At 44.4% G+C, this 15,779-nt stretch overlaps 1 protein-coding gene across 4 annotated transcripts in view; it reads left to right on the forward strand.

The window, feature by feature from the left end:
* Nucleotides 1-2,976: 2,976 nt before the first annotated feature.
* Nucleotides 2,977-15,779, forward strand: part of Trmt9b (tRNA methyltransferase 9B (putative)) — a 60,757-nt gene continuing 47,954 nt past the window's right edge. For 2 of the 4 annotated variants that reach the window (XM_036166479.1, XM_036166478.1), the window contains exon 1: nucleotides 3,426-3,744. The gene's annotated coding sequence lies outside the window, so the exon portion shown is untranslated. Of the gene's footprint in view, nucleotides 3,237-3,425; nucleotides 3,919-15,779 lie in introns of those variants that run through there. The other 2 variants (XM_036166475.1, XM_036166476.1) reach the window with 2 other exon arrangements.

Here is a 15,779-nt window from a genome sequence, read left to right on the forward strand (position 1 = left end):
AACAAACACTCGGGACTGGTCGAGAGAGATAGAGGACACACACTTGACACCTCCTCTGGCCTCTGCAAAGGCTCATGCATTCTCGCTCTTGCTCTCGTTTTATATATATATATTACACATAGAAACAATAAGGAAGGAAAATGTAGATTAAAAAGTATTACAAAGGTAAAGTTGGCAGATTGTAGCTGCAAGAAACAGGAGTCTAGGGACACACGCCAGGTGCCTGGAGGACAGGGATTCATAGAGTAAAGCAGCTACTAGAAGTCAAGTGAGGTCCACAGAGGGCACAGGGACTGTTTCCAATATGAGTCACCCTGACAGAGATGCCAAGCAAGACATCAGTCATGTGGACCTGGAGATTTCTGAGATTTTTGAGGCGTCTTTACAATGTCTTTCCTGCAGTGAGAGAGGTAGATGAGGAGGTACTGGGAACGATCAAAGAGATGGAAAAGCAGAGGATGGAGGACAGCTGACTGGGAACTATTGAGATTTGGCAGAGTGGTTTTCATCCAGTATAAGAAGACAGAGAGGAAACAGGGTGGTTCTCTCCTTGACTCATAAAATCCTATCAGATAGATGCTGGGAAGTGTAGTATAGACCACCAGGAAGCCCCCAGACTTCATAGGTGTGGGGTATCCAGTTCTCTGGACAAAGACGGCAGCCCCAGAACTGGTACCAAAGAGGCTGGAGAAGTGAAGGGCACAGGACTGAATCATAAGGCAAGTCCCCCAAATGCCTGGGTGGCTCAGGTGGCACGCCCTCCTCTAAACTGTACTGATTTGCATTATAAACAGCTGTGGGCTCTTTGTTCCCCAGACTAGTCCGACAGGTTTGTGCAGCAAATGCTTTAACCCTGTGAGGTCATAAATCCTTGCCCATCTCTCTCAGGTGAGCGTTTTTTCTCTCTACAGAAACTGAGTCTCCCCGTTTCTCCTGATGATCTCAAACTGACTTCTCCTGTTCTTCATTCCACACCTTCTCTTCCCTATGCTTCAACAAGAATCACTCAAAGCCGTGGAATGACTTTGAAGGGATGGAAACAGTATATATATATATATATATATATATATATATATATATATATATATATATATATATATATATATATAAAACAAAAGTCTCTATCATCAACATACATTGTATAAATGCATGAACTTTTTGAACAATAAATAAGTAAATGTTACTTATAAAGGATTCTGTCATACCACTGATATAAATAAATAGCACTAACTTAGTAAAATGACCCAGTGCTAAGAGGAGAGTCTTGAGTAGAGTAAGCCCTTGAACCTGAGTGAAGTCATGACACCAAAGCATTCTGTAGACTATCACGAGGCTTAGAGACATCTATTCGAACTCAGTTCAGACGTGTGCATTGAACTTTAAATACTTGAGGCTGTGGCAAGCAGGGAGAATGGAATAAATCAAGCAATACCCAACAGATCTAGAAAAAGCACTTGCATGAATTTCTTTGGAACATGGCTGGCACTGTAGAGACCAGAGGGAAGGAGCTGAGACCATATAAGCTGGAAATAACTCTTGATTTTCCTTGGACCTAAAACTGTAGGGCCCAGGTCTTGTGGAGTACTGCAATCCACTGTATAGGGTTTGTATAGGTACATCCTAAGACATAGAAAGATGGTAATGAATGTCATACAAGAGGACTATGGAATACTTTGATTTTAATGTTTATTGATTATATGTCTATTCTATATTTCCTTAAAACATTAGCTGCATAGCCTGGCGGTGGTGGTGCACACCTTTATTCCCAGCACTCGGGAGGCAGAGGCAGGCGGATCTCTGTGAGTTCAAGGCCAGCCTGGTCTACAGAGTGAGTTCTAGGAAAGGCGCAAAGCCACACAGAGAAGCCCTGTCTCAAAAAACCAAAAAAGAAAAAAAGAAAAAAAAATTAGCTACTACATTCTGCCTATAGTTTTCATAATCGTTCAGAAAAAAATATTTTATAAGGAATTTTTCATTTTACTAGAAAAAAAGATCTGAGAGATCTAGAGAGATGGCTCAGAGGTTAGGAGACTATATTGCTCTTGTAGAGAATCCAGGTTTAGATCCCCAGCACTGACACAGCAGTTGAAAGTCAACCTTTAACTCTAGTTCCAATGCCCTCTACCCACCTCTAAGGACCCCAGGCATGCCCACGGTACACATACATGCACGAAGGCATAGCATTCAGACATGTAGACCAAAATGAAATAAATAACGGTGTTAAAAAGATGAGTTGAAAACATGACTAAATTTACAAAAAATTGTCAAAGCAAGCATTCAGAAGGTATGGCTTGTGCTTTTATTAGGAAAAAAAAAAAACTTCCAAAGAGAAGTTTTCCCTGCGTCCCCGCAGTAGACATGAGTACTGGAACACTGCTCCGGAATTAAGCTAAGTGCTCTTCCAGCAGCCCTCCTAACAGCACTGTAAAGGCACACTTTGGGCACACCGTAGCTGAGTCCACACAAACATCCATAACAAAACAGCAACTCAGCAACATCAGATTCTTGTCCAAAGACATTACTGAACGGGCTGGGCTTCGATTTGGAGAATATGTTTTTTGTTTGTTTGTTTGTTTGTTTTGTTTTTTGTTTTTGTTTTTTAAGTACGTAGACAGACCCCTGCGAGTAACTGAGTCGTTTTACTAATGGGGGTTTGAAGGTTATTAGCTGACGCGGAAAGCAATTAACACTATTACTGCAGAAATAGTGATCTATGTCCGTTAGGCGAACGCTTCTAAATTCCAGCCTGCACGTTGACACGTGCTGCCTCTGACCCACTCACTTTGGCAAAACACTGAAAAGATTGACCATGCCTTTTTCATGAAAGATCCAGAACCTCAGCTGTGACAGCCTGGGCTTGATCCCTCCGCTTCTGGATGCCCAGGTATTCCAGATAGCGTATGTTGAGGTCAGGAGCAAAAGGGAAGAGAAACGCTTGGGGTCACGTGAGGTGTCAGTCACCACAGGTACGGAGCTGCGCTTGGGGCTAGCCAGGTGTACCCGCCCTGCGTCTCTCGGGCTTAGGAACGGACCAGCCACCAGAGACTGGAGAGGAGCGAGGCAAGGGACAGGAAGGTCATCCCGATCCCAGCCTCGCTCCCCTGGCACGTCTGGGCTCGGCGATTGCAGGGGACCAGACAGCTCGGCCACACTGCCTGGGCTCCGCCGCGCGCCCGCGCCGCACCGAGCCGACTCGGAGGCGCCGCCGCGAGCTTGCGGGCGCAGCCTAAGAAGAGGTGAGGGCGGGTCTGGGCGCCGGGGACCGCGGGAAGTCGCTGCTGCTGGCACTCTGGCACCCAAGCGGTGCAGCTCGGCAGGAGATCCCCCACGCCAGCCTCGGTGCGCGGCCTCGGAGCTGCTCTCCAACTTCTCTACCGAGCCGCGCTCCCGCCCTGCGCGCGCGCCCGCGCACCCCGTCTTCTCCCCCCCCCCTCCATCCCCACCCCCTCCAACCCTCCTCTCCTTTTCATTTTCACGCTCTCGCGCTTCAAGGCCGACGTGTGGAAGTTGCATTCTGGACAGCCCCGGCTGTGATGCTGAAGAGCTCCGAGCCAGCGCTCGGCCGAGCCTCCCGCCGGGATCCCGGGCAGAGACCGCCCCCCGACCCGGCCGCTGACATTTAGTCTGCACTGCTCAAGGGCGGCCGGCGTCTCTGCTGCCCCAGTTGCGGCCCCTCTGCACCTCTAGGAGGGACTGGGGTCGTGGCGGGCTGCCCACACACACACCGGGGATCTGCAAGCCTGGGTGAGTTCCTGGTCTTCCTTGGCCACCCTGGTTACCGCGGAGAACCTGTTTACCCTGCAAACTTGAGATGTGACCAAAGCAGACCAGCCTGCCTTGCAGGGTTACGCTTCCCATCGCAGGGCGATAATTCGGCACTCAGAGCTCAAGGGGACCTGCTTGCTCAGAGGCTTAAAGGTGAAGATGTTTTTGTGTTTCTGGGTGCACGTGTAGCTTTCCCTTTAAAAGCCGTGACTTGGGAAATGATTTTTCTACCCAGCAGGAGGCGGGAACTGAGATAACTTGCAGCCTGAAAGTTTCCAAAGCCGAGGATGAAAATACAGTTTATTGGAAGGAGAGTCAAAATAGGGTGATGGGATTCGTATAATAGTACTTGCCTTTTGTGCGAGCCGTTTGGCATTAACTTGGGCTCTTTGTGATAAATAACATGCAGAAAAAGGCAAGGCTTTAAACAACTCCGAGCCAATCCTTTCTTTTTATCTTAGTTGCTGTGTATGAAATCGTTAAAATGCACATAGGAAACTTCGTGCAGAAAAAAAAAGACTAGAATAGATCCATGTCGTTGGAAGATTAGGTTATTGCCAATACGACTGGTGAGGATTGGCATTTAACACTTTGTTTCCCAGCTAAAAGCACTGTTATTCACATGGCCCGTTAAGGTAGCTTATCTTTCTACTTCCTGGAAAATGGGTGATTAATTTGTATTGAGCTTTAGCAAAGAGAGAATTGTAGGGTTTTCAGAGATCTCTGCCTGGCCGCTAGGGCAGTGTAAACAGATCTGGTGTCTGGTGCCTTAGAGTCCGCTGGGGGAGGGTCTCTGGGGATGAAGATCACTGGGAAGACATGCCTGCCAAGCTTGTCCAAGAGCCACTGACTGACTGGTTGTTGCGGCTTATTTAAAAAAAAAGACTGTGGCAAGTTGAAAGGTATCTCATTACTAAGGAAACCATTCCAGAGAAGGTCACATTTTAAAAGGGAAGTCTCTACAGACCCTTTTCCTCATTCAAAAGAAATGCTACTTCTAGAAAGATCTGATTAGGGTAATGATGCTCTTTCGAAATAGTTTGTCCTTTGGTGTGTGTCTTAGTATAGCTAAGATATAAAGGTAGTTCAGGCATTTTAGTAATTGTTTACTTACCAAAAGGATGGTGACATTGACAATGCTTGGTCTGCATAGTTAAGAACTTAACATGATTTTAAATGTAGGGGCCAGGTGGCACAGGATTCCCAGCAAACCTTAAACCTCTGTTTAGTATAGGTTTTGGGTTGTTTTTTGTTACTGATGTTTGAAAGGCTTGTAAACAAGAAGTACTAAGTGGGCCTGTAATTCTGAAGGGCCTAATTCTGAGTTTATGCTTCTTTAAGAATTGGCCTCCATGGGTTAGGGACTTAGCTCAGTGGTAGAGCACTTGCCTAGCACAAGGCCCTGGGTTCGATCCTCAGCTCAAAAAAAAAAAAAAAAAAAAGAATTGGCCTCCAAAGCTTGATGTATCTAACTGTGAAGGTTGTGTCCTCGCTCTGAAGACGCCACAACCAGACACCATTGGCAATACAGAGCATCTTGATGTTGAGAGAAGAGTTGATGGTGATGTTCTGCCTCAAATTTTTAAGCAGGATTTGAACAACAGATGTCACTGAAATGAGCCCCTGGCATAGCAAATTGATGCAGTTAGACTGTCAGTGACCTTCAGTTTTCACTTGTAGATGAATGAGGATGTGTTCTGAAAAACAGTGGCATGAAAGTGTGAGGAAAACTGGAGGAACTGAGGAGAGCATGGAGGGACCAAAGCTGAACTGAGCTCAACTCTGGCGTACTTTGGTCCCTGGGAAGGCTGAAAGAATAGTGATTTGAAGTGGCCGGTTGAGTGCCCCTTTGCTTTTATGACTCAACTTCTCTAGGTAACCTGAGAGAGATTTTGCTTAAGAACATTTGATAAAGCCAGGCAGTGATGGCACACACCTGTAATCCCAGCACTTGGGAGGCAGAGGCAGGTGGATCTCTGTGAGTTTGAGACCAGCCTGGTCTACAGAGCTAGTCCAGGACAGGCTCCAAAGTTACAGAGAAACAAAAAAATAAAACAAAACAAAAAAACAAGAACATTTGATAAGAGCTGCTCAAAGGAGGTGAATGGCATTCATTTAGGGAACTTCTATACCAAAGAAACTTCCAGCCACCTAAGGAAAGCATTTTGCAATTTAATTAGGTCTCCTAAAGCGAAACCCAGCCCAAGCCATTTCCTCATATGTGAAGTGGGCGTAATGATTTCTCCGAAGGTGGTTGTGGGGAGTGGATGGAATAATGGTCGTAAAATGCTTTGTCTACTGTTAGTACACAATGAGTGGTTATAAGGAGTGGAGAGAGGTGCTGGAGAGATGGTTCCACAGCTCATAGCGCCTACTGCTCTTTCAGAGAACCAAGAGTTCAGATCCCAGTACGCATATCAGGCAGCTCATAAATGCCTGCAACTCCAGCTCCAAGGGATTGGACATCTCCTCTGTGGGCACTTGTGTATACACATACACACACACAAATGCATATACACATACATGCAGACACACACACACACACACACATACACACACACACACACACACACACACACACACACACACAACGGCAGGGGGACTGGATAGAAGAGGAAGTGAACTGGGTGTGTGGGTGTGGATGTAGTGATACCCCCTGAAGTTGTATAGAGGGTGTCTTAGTTAGGGTTTCTATTTCTGTGAAAAGACACCATAACCTCCAGGTGGTAGTGGCGCACGCCTTTCATCCCAGTACTCGGGAGGCAGAGCACAGGCAGATCTCTGTGAGTTAGAGGCCAGCCTCGTCTACAGAGCAAGATTCAGGATAGGCACCAAAACTACACAGAGAAACCCTGTCTTGAAAAACCAAAAAATAAAAAAATAAAAATAAAATAAATAAAAAGATACCATAACCAGTAAAATAAAATAAATAAAAAGATACCATAACCAGTATTTTCCTATTACAAAGGAAAACATTTCCTTGTGATGATTCGCATACAGTTCAGAGAGTCAGTCCATTATCATCATGGCAGGGACCGTGGTCAAATGCAGGCAGATGTGACCTTAATGTAGTAGCTGAGAATCCAACATCTTGTAGGCAACAGGAAATGGTCTGAAACCCACACCGAGGGAGGCTTGAGCAAAAGAGACCTCAAAGCCCGTCCCCACAGTGACACACTTCCTCCAACAAGGCCACGCCTCCTAATAGTGTCATTCCCTTTGGGGACCCTTCTCCTTCAAAGCACCACAGAGGGTTTTCTGCGCTGTTGACTGGAAGTGAGTGTTTGCTTTCGAGCTTCCTGCCTACAGAACCACCAACCAAACGGAACTCACGAGGCAGCAGCCCGTGTGTAATATGAGGCGTAGAAACTGAAAGTGGGTGAAGGCAGAAATGGGGAATCAGAAGCTGTGTGAAGAAAGAACATGTAGTGGAAACTGAATGGTACCTGCCCCAAACCAGAAGAGCTGGGAGAACTACCCAGAGCTCAGGCATCTCTAACAGGATCTGTGTGAAGGGGGGCAGGAACATTAGGTCTGGCCTGGGAGAAACTTTTTTTCTTTTGTATAGTCTTAGTAGAAATCTCGTTGTATGTGGATGTCTCACCTTGGGGTTGCTTTATTTGGGTTACATACACTATCAAACCACAAAAGGAGATTTGCGACTTTCAAGCCAATCTAAAATAAACAGTATTTATCATAATTCATTTGCCAGGGCCTTGCATTAGGTGTTTGACTTTAAGAGAGTGTAGGGCTGGAAAAATAACTCAATAGTTAAGCACAGGTATCATGTGCAAGGCCCTGAGTGTACCCCCAGACCTAATCCTCCACCCTAAACCAAGTTCAGATTAATCTCCCTTTAAATTTTTAAGACTAACAGAGTTTCGTTTAAAATGCATGTTATGTATATTCCTGTCAATCACACAGGCATCAGCTCCATTAAGGAGCTATAGGGCATGATTCATTTTGAAATCTCATGAGGAAGGCTCTGGTCACTCAGAGGAAAGGCAGGGTAATGGCATGAAAACCTTCTCCCCTGATGAGTAGATCTCCTCAAGGTCATTTGAAGGACGTGTGGTTGGCTGTTTTCTGCATATAGATGGGTCTATTATTTTTATTTGTATTTGTATTTGTCTTCCCTGTCTTTCCATGGGTGTCCTTGACGACTTCCCAGCTTTTATAATCATGCTTTGGCTTCAACTCCATCCCTTCATTTAGGTAGTCCTGGTCTGGTTTGTACCCTTGTTCCCTATCACACAACTGTGTGTCAGATGGGCACAACCTTTCCCCTTTTTTCTCCTAAAGCATTTCTTACTGTTGGTGTATTGAATGTCCCTTTCTTGTGACAACCAGAAAATTGTCGAGGCTGCTTTGAGGCAGAAAGGGGCATAATGTGCACAAGAAAGTTAGAGTGAAAAGTTGCTACTTAAGAAAGAGGAGAGAGGGGTTGGGGATTTAGCTCAGTGGTAGAGCGCTCACCTAGCAAGCGCAAGGCCCTGGGTTTGATCCACAGCTCAAAAAGAAAAAAAAAAAGAAAGAAAGAAAGAGGAGAGAGTGCTTGTGAGCTCCTTGAGATTCCTGCCAAGCAGCTGGGCTGAGGTGGCTCCAGGGCTGTGGCCTTCATTACCACGGCCTGAATTCTGAGACTTGGTCATTAGCAGAGGTGCTGACTTCACGAACATGTCATTTTCCTGTGTTCCAATGATCAGAGAACGTCCTGCATTCTCAACCCCGGGAACCAAGGGAGAGAACACCGTACCCACAGCCGAAGCAGGCCAGCCAACAACCTCCCTAGACACCTGCTTCCTTCTCCAGCCATTCTCTCTGAAGGAACCTCATCTCTCGATGCACCCTCCAAAGGGTTCTGGGAAATGTAGTCTATAGATTTCTAGCCTCAGAGATGATGGAATGGAACACTTGAAGAAGTTAGGAATGAGAGTTGAGTAACAGATCATCATGTATCTAAGAGAAAGAATGCTTAATTCAAAGTAGGCTAAGACTGACTTTGTATTATATTTTGTAAGAAAAAAAAAGGAAAAGAAAAAAGAAAGTAGTTGGTAACCCATGACCCTTTCAAACAGATGGATATTGTAGGTGTAGAGTTGAACTTTCCAGGGAAAAAAAGCATTAAGTAACCTTACTGCACCTGTCACTATACATCTAAACATAAAATATTCTTTGGCTTGGATGAGTAATTGAAATAAAATATTGGGAAAACGAGTTTTTTAACCTGTAACTGTGTGTTCTTATGTTGGGTGTCTGGTGTATGTACTTGTTAGTGTGGATGTGTGAGTGTGCAGGGGTTGATTCTGGATACCTTTCCTTGATGGTTTTCCACCTTCATATTTTGAGACAGGATCTCTCTATGAACCGGAAGCTCATCAATTCAGCTACATTGGCTGGTCCATGAGCTTGAAGAATCGATCGCCAGCCTCTCCTGACCAATGCTGGGGTTGCAGGCACCAGCCATGAGCCCCAGCTTCTTACATGAGTTCTGGGTATCCCAACTCAAGTCTTCCTGCTTACCGAGCAGACACTTCAGACTGAACTATCTCTCACGTTCCAGAAAATGATTTTTACAGTGATCTTCCCCACCAAAGCTTCAGCTAGCTCTACCCATTCCATGACCCACAAAACAAAGGAAGATCAGAATCCATTCAGAAATCATAGTATCTGGCTGGCTGGTCCATTCATTAGATGAGTCACCCATGAAATTGTGTTTTTGCTGACTCTTTTCCTGCAGCACTCACAGTGTTCTTTTTAAAGCTGAGAAAGATATGAATAATTTTGTTTCTTGGATAGCAAAATAAAAAGATGCTTGAATTTACTCCGATCCCTTCTTTCATGCCCTGCATTTGTCAGATTCCTTTTTTTTTTTTTTTCTTTTTCAAATCGCTTCTCTTCTGTCAGTAAATTATGAGCCGTTGGCATTCAAAGTTTGCATTGGGGCATCTAGGAGTAGTCTTGATCAGTGAATTAAATCTTCACTTTGCCCCTACAACTTGGGAAAGGAGAGAAGCCCTGAACAAATGGAAGAGCGTGGTGAATTTGTTAGTCTGTTCCATACATTTTCTTGGCTTGAACTTGGTCTCAGAAGAGGAGCACTGTTTCATTGTCTTCCCTGGTAACTGATGAAAACATTTAAATGCAGAATAATAAATGTTACCTGGGTAAATCATACTGTCCTATGACTATATTCTTTAGTAGTGATGACACCAATAATTTGGCCACTCTACCTCTCACCATCGAAAATGAACAACGCTAAATCAAATGGTGTTCTGTCCTATATCACCCTTCCCTCAGGTCTTCTGTCCCAACCTGTCATTATGCTGCTGTCCATGAAACCCACTTATTTCATAGTCTCTGGTGTGTAACTGTTCGACTCTAATATGAGTTGATTAAGTATAAAGGAGAGTAGGAAGTATTGACCTTTCTATGCTGTTGTGACATGTAAATGACCTCCCTGGTTCCAGCTTCTCTTCCCCCCTCCTCCTCCTCGGTCTCCTCTTTAATTCATAGTTGAGTAAACACTGGGATTAGAGCTCTGTATTCCTCTTTCTCTGGGCTGTAAAGGTGACACATTCTCGCCTTGTCCAAACATATTGGGTGTACTTGGAGATAGCATTGTTTACCAAACTGCTGTTGTGGATTGATAGTCAAAATAGGGCTGAAAAGGTGACTCAGCGGTTAAGAGCAGTTGCTACTCATGCAGAAGACCCGACCCCAGGTCTCAGTTCCTAAAACCCACAGGACAACTCACAATCTTTTGTAACTCTAGTTCCAGAGCATCCAATGCCCTTTTCTGGCCTCCGTGAGCACCAGACACATACATAGTATACATATATTCATATACCTCATAGACTTATATGAGTATATACTTAGACATATATGAACATATACTCCTATATACTCATATATATGCAAATACTCAAGTCATAAAAATGTAAGAAGTAATAAAAGAAAATCAAAAGCATCTTTTATTTGCTAAGTATTATATAGTGTAAATGTGTATCTATATGTAAATAATAAGAGCCATCCAAATGTGACTCTTCCTGGTTAGGTCACTGAGGTGCTGATCTGAAAGGGTGGTGAGAGCATGTGTGGGGTTTGTGTGTGTGTGTGTGTGTGTGTCTTTTAAAGAATTTGACTAGCATTTAATTATGCATTTGTTCACTGACTCAAGAAGCAGATTTAAGAACTTTTTTTGGTACAAAAACTGGTGCTGAGTGCTAAGATGCATATCTATGGTCTAGATGATAGCATTAGGATAGCATGTGTGATGGTTAATCTCAATGGTCAACCTGACCCGAGTCACCATGGACGCGCACCTCAGGGTATGTCTATATAGGTGTTTCTTGAAAGGCTTAGCTGAAGAGAGATGGCCCACCCTGAATGTGGGTGGCACCAGTGGGCTGTGGTTCTGAACTGAATACATGAAGACCATGAGCTGAGCGCTAGAGTTTGTCTTTCTTGGCTTCCTGACTACAGATGAAATGTCTCGTGCTCCTGTGTCCCTGCCTTCCCCGTCACTCCTTCCCCACTGTACCTTCTCCCCATGGTGCTTGAGTCACGACAAGAAAAGTGACTAACACGGGGTGTGTTTCTCTGAAGGATGGAGCGCAGTGGCTTTCTCACAGAGATACTATTGTATTTGCTCAAGGTGAGCAGTGGCTTTCTCTCGGAGATGATATTGTATTTGTTCATGGTGAGGTAGAAGACAGAATGAATGGAAACAATATTTCTGACTTCAGAGAATATTTTCCCCAACAATAAAAAGAGATTTGAGGAGCAAACACAGGGACAGAAGCCCGGGCTGTGTATTTATTCTTTTACTTGTGTGGGGTTAAAGGTTGAGTGGGCTCGTGTGTGATGTGTCCTCAGAGGTCAGAAGAGGGAGTTAGATCCTCCAGAGCTGGAGTATTAGGTAGTTTGTACTACCCAGTGTGGGTGCTTGGAATTGAACTCGGGTCCTCTGGAAAAGCAGCCAGTACTCTTGACTTCAAAGTTACCTCTCCAAGCCCATGCCTTTCTTTCGTCTACTTCTTTTAATCTACAGGACTTGGACCACACAAATCTATTCAACACTGGGTAGTTCTCGTGTTGAAAATAGTAATTGCCTAAGAAAGGAAGGCTGCTTATGATACTCAAATATGTTCAGATGTAATAAAAATCAGTTTAAAATGCTCAGACTCTGTAAGGTTTCACTAAGCATCAAATCTAGAGTCATAATAAGTCAAGAAAATGAAGGTATAGGCATTTGCCAACAAAAAATGGCAGTACAATGGTTTATGCAACTAGATGTCATAGAACTAGATGTAGAAATAGCCCCTGTGACTTATGGCCTAAGCCAGGACAGCTCTGAGAGTGAATGGGACACAATTAATGGCTGTCATGGGGAAGGAAGCTTAAATGAAGACTGTGTCATCAAATCTGGAGTGACCAAGATTTGTGGTGGCACAAGATTATGAGTTTAGGTGTACATGACCATATATCTACAACATTGACTTTTTTAAAATGTGTAAGTAGCCTTAACTATTAAGCCATTTTAAGGTACAATCAGTGTTACTTGGTTACAGTGACATCATTGTGTGGATCTCCAGAAATATTTTTTTTGGGGGAGAGGGTTTCGAGACAGGGTTTCTCTGTGTAGTTTTGGTGCCTGTCCTGGATCCCGCACTGTAGACCAGGCTGGCCTCGAACTCACAGAGATCCTCCTGACTCTGCCTCCCAAGTGCTGGGATTAAAGGCGTGTGCCAGGCCCATCTCCAGAACTTTTTACCTTCTCAAAGTGGAGCATCAGGACCATTGGTTAGCACCCCATCTTCCAGCCTCCAATCCCTGGTACCTTTTGTCGTTGTGAGTTTAGCTAGCATAGGAACCTTATAAAAGTGAAGTCACACACTTATTTCCGCCACTGTGGTTGGCGTATTTCACTTACCATAATGTATGTGTTCATCCTTTGTCCATGCCTCTCATCCATGTTGTAGTATCAGAATCTACTCTGTTTAAATGGCTGCATAATTGTCTTAGTTAGGGTTACTGTTGCTGTAATGAAACACCATAACCAAAAGCAAGTTGGGGAGGAAAGCATTTATTCAGCTTACACTTCCACATTGTAGTCCATCACTGAAGGAAATCAGGACAAGAACCCAAACTAGGCAGGAACCTGGAGGCAGGGGCTGATGCAGGAGCCAGGGAGAGGTGCTGCTGACTGGCTTGCTTCTCATGGCTTACACAGGCTGCTTTCTTATAGAACTCAGGATCACTAGCACAGACATGGCACCACCTACAATGGACTGGACTCTCCCCCATCAATCACTAATTTAAAAACAAAAAAATGCCCTACGGGCCTGTCTACAACCAGATCGTATGGCATCTCACATTTCGTTCATCCCACGGAAGGAAGGAAGCGGTTTTCCCTGTCATTACCACCATCGTGCACAGACCCTAGACGCTGCTAGGGGAAAGAGGTTCCATCTAGACTATGAGTTTTCACTCAGGCAGCAGCACAAAGAACTAGCAGAACAGTGTGAGGTTGGATACCAGAATGTTCCATGTGACCAAGAGCAAGTGTGGAACTGGGACCAGGAATTTCCTGGGAAGGGGGACACACAGAAGAAACAACTGTCCATGAGAACTGGAAGGAGAGGAAACTGGACGTGATCTCTCATTACAGAGAGAAGTCTTCTACCCTTAGCTGTGGAAGGAGGTAAAAGAAGGCTGTTGTCAGGAACGCTGACATGGCTGAGCTCAACTAAGCTCTTCCCTCTTGGCGTACAAGCATCAGAGGGGTAACTCTTCTTGAAACAGTATGTAACTCCATTCCACTGTGTAGTGGCAGCCCTGGAAAGTAAAACTGGAATGTCTGAAACAAATGAGGAATTGCCACTGAGGCTGGGTAGGAATTGCTATCCCTCTTTATGGCCCTATTCACTGTTGGCTATGTGTAAATTCACCAGGGAAAAAAAAGTGTGCATCTTTGAAAGCAGACTTAAAGCAATGTGATAAACGTTTGACCATCTGTAGTAAATGAACCTCAGAAAACACATCTGCGGAAGTTGTGGGCTAATCAGAAATAATAGCTAAGGCTTGTCAGTTTCAAAACAATGAACCAAAAGGCCTGGAAGGGTGGCTCAGTGGTTAAGAGCACTTGCTGCTTTTCCAGAGGACCCAGGTTTGATTCCCTATACCCATATGGCAGCTCACAACCATCTGTAACACCAGTTCTAGAGGATTGTCTCTCCCCTGGCCTCTGTGGACACCAAGCATGCACACAGTGCACAGACATACATACAGACAAAACACCCACACACATAAAATGAAATAAAGTAATAAAGTAAAATCTTGGACCCAAAGTGATTTTTTTTTTTACAGCAGCCTCATGCTTATTCACATTGAGTATACTTGTATTGGTGGAAGATGAAAATTAATGGGCAGGCTCATCAAAACCTGCATGGCAGCTTTATTCATAATTGCCAACAATTGGGAGCAACTAACATGTTCTTAGTTGAATGGATAGACAAATTGTGACATGTCCACACAATGTATTTAAAAAGAAAAGACCCATATGAAGACATGGATGAGCCTCAGATGCGTATTGCTAAGTGAAAGAAGCTAGTCTGAAAAGGATAAATACACTATGGCTCCACTGACTGACATTCTAGAGAAGCAAAACTACAGACAGTGTGAAATAAATGACCAGGGTCGCCCAGGGCTTGGGAGTACAGGGAAGAAATTAATAGGTAGGAGGCTCTCAGGAAATAATAGGACCGTAAAATTTTCATGGTACTGCTATAGTGGATACACAATATTATACATCTGACAAAACTCAGAGTTGTGTCATACAAAGAGCAAATACCAGAATTGAGTGTGGGTTTATGGGTTTGTTTGTTGTTGTTGTTGTTGTTTTGTTTTGTTTTGTTTTGTTTTGTTTTGTTTTTGGAGACAAGGTTTCTCTGTGTAGCTTTGTAGCCTGTCCTGGAACTTACTCTGTAGCCCAGGCTGGCCTCGAACTCATAGAGATCCGCTTGGCTCTGCCTCCCAAGTGCTGGGATTAAAGGCGTGTGCCACCACCACCCGGCCAGAATCAACTGTGGATGTTGGTTAACAATAATGACTCAACATCTACCCATTAGCTGTAACCAGTTGCGCCAATGCAAGCTTTTAGTTTGAATGGTTCATAAGATTTTTTTTTACAATTAGAAATTCTGGTGGTGCGAGAGTACAAGGTGCATGAGGCATTAATTCAAGGGGTCTCCGTGACAATATGGCAAGCACTAAGACCAAAGTTCTGTGTCAGGGCATGAGTAGTACCCCTGTCCTGTGCTTGGCGGGAGTCTCCTGAGCAACTTGGCACCTTAGGAGCACACATTTCACCCGAGCTTTTAGCAGGTGAGGAGAATGCTCACAGGCTTCCAAGCAAAGCAATCCCTCTTTGTCAGGCAGTTTTATATTGGTTAAACACTTGAGGGAGAGTCTATAGAATCCATTTCCTGATAGGCCTGAGTCCAGACAAAATGCATGCCCTGGAGCTGCAAAACTGTCCATCACAGCACCCCTCCAGCATGCTACTGCAGGCCTGAATTGGCTCCTCTGCAGGCTTTCCGAAGTAGAAAGCTTTAAGGCTTTGTGCCAAGTGAGTAGGAATGTGGGCGAGCTCTTACTTGGCTAAGAAGGAAGATTGTGGCTTCTACATGACAGGGGAAAAGGGTTGTATCCTACACCAGTCCAGGAAGAAGCTACATAGAAATCCCCATAGAGATGCAGAAAGTGTAGGAATATGTGAGTAAAATGTTGAGCTATCCACTTCTAAAGGTTTTTTTTTCTCTTCTCAGCCAAAGTAATTTATGATCTTGCTTCTGATAGCCTGTCTATTCTACTTGTTAAAATGCAGGCTTTGGGAAATGTATTGGCAGTGTGTGCACACAGAAGTCTTTATAGTCATCATGGTGATGATTTCATCTGGCGCAGGGTGGATGGGTTTATGTGTAGCATACTGTGTCAGAGTGGGAATGAGT

This window comes from Onychomys torridus, chromosome 17 (assembly GCF_903995425.1).
Source record: "Onychomys torridus chromosome 17, mOncTor1.1, whole genome shotgun sequence".
Classification (NCBI taxonomy): Eukaryota; Metazoa; Chordata; class Mammalia; order Rodentia; family Cricetidae; genus Onychomys; species Onychomys torridus.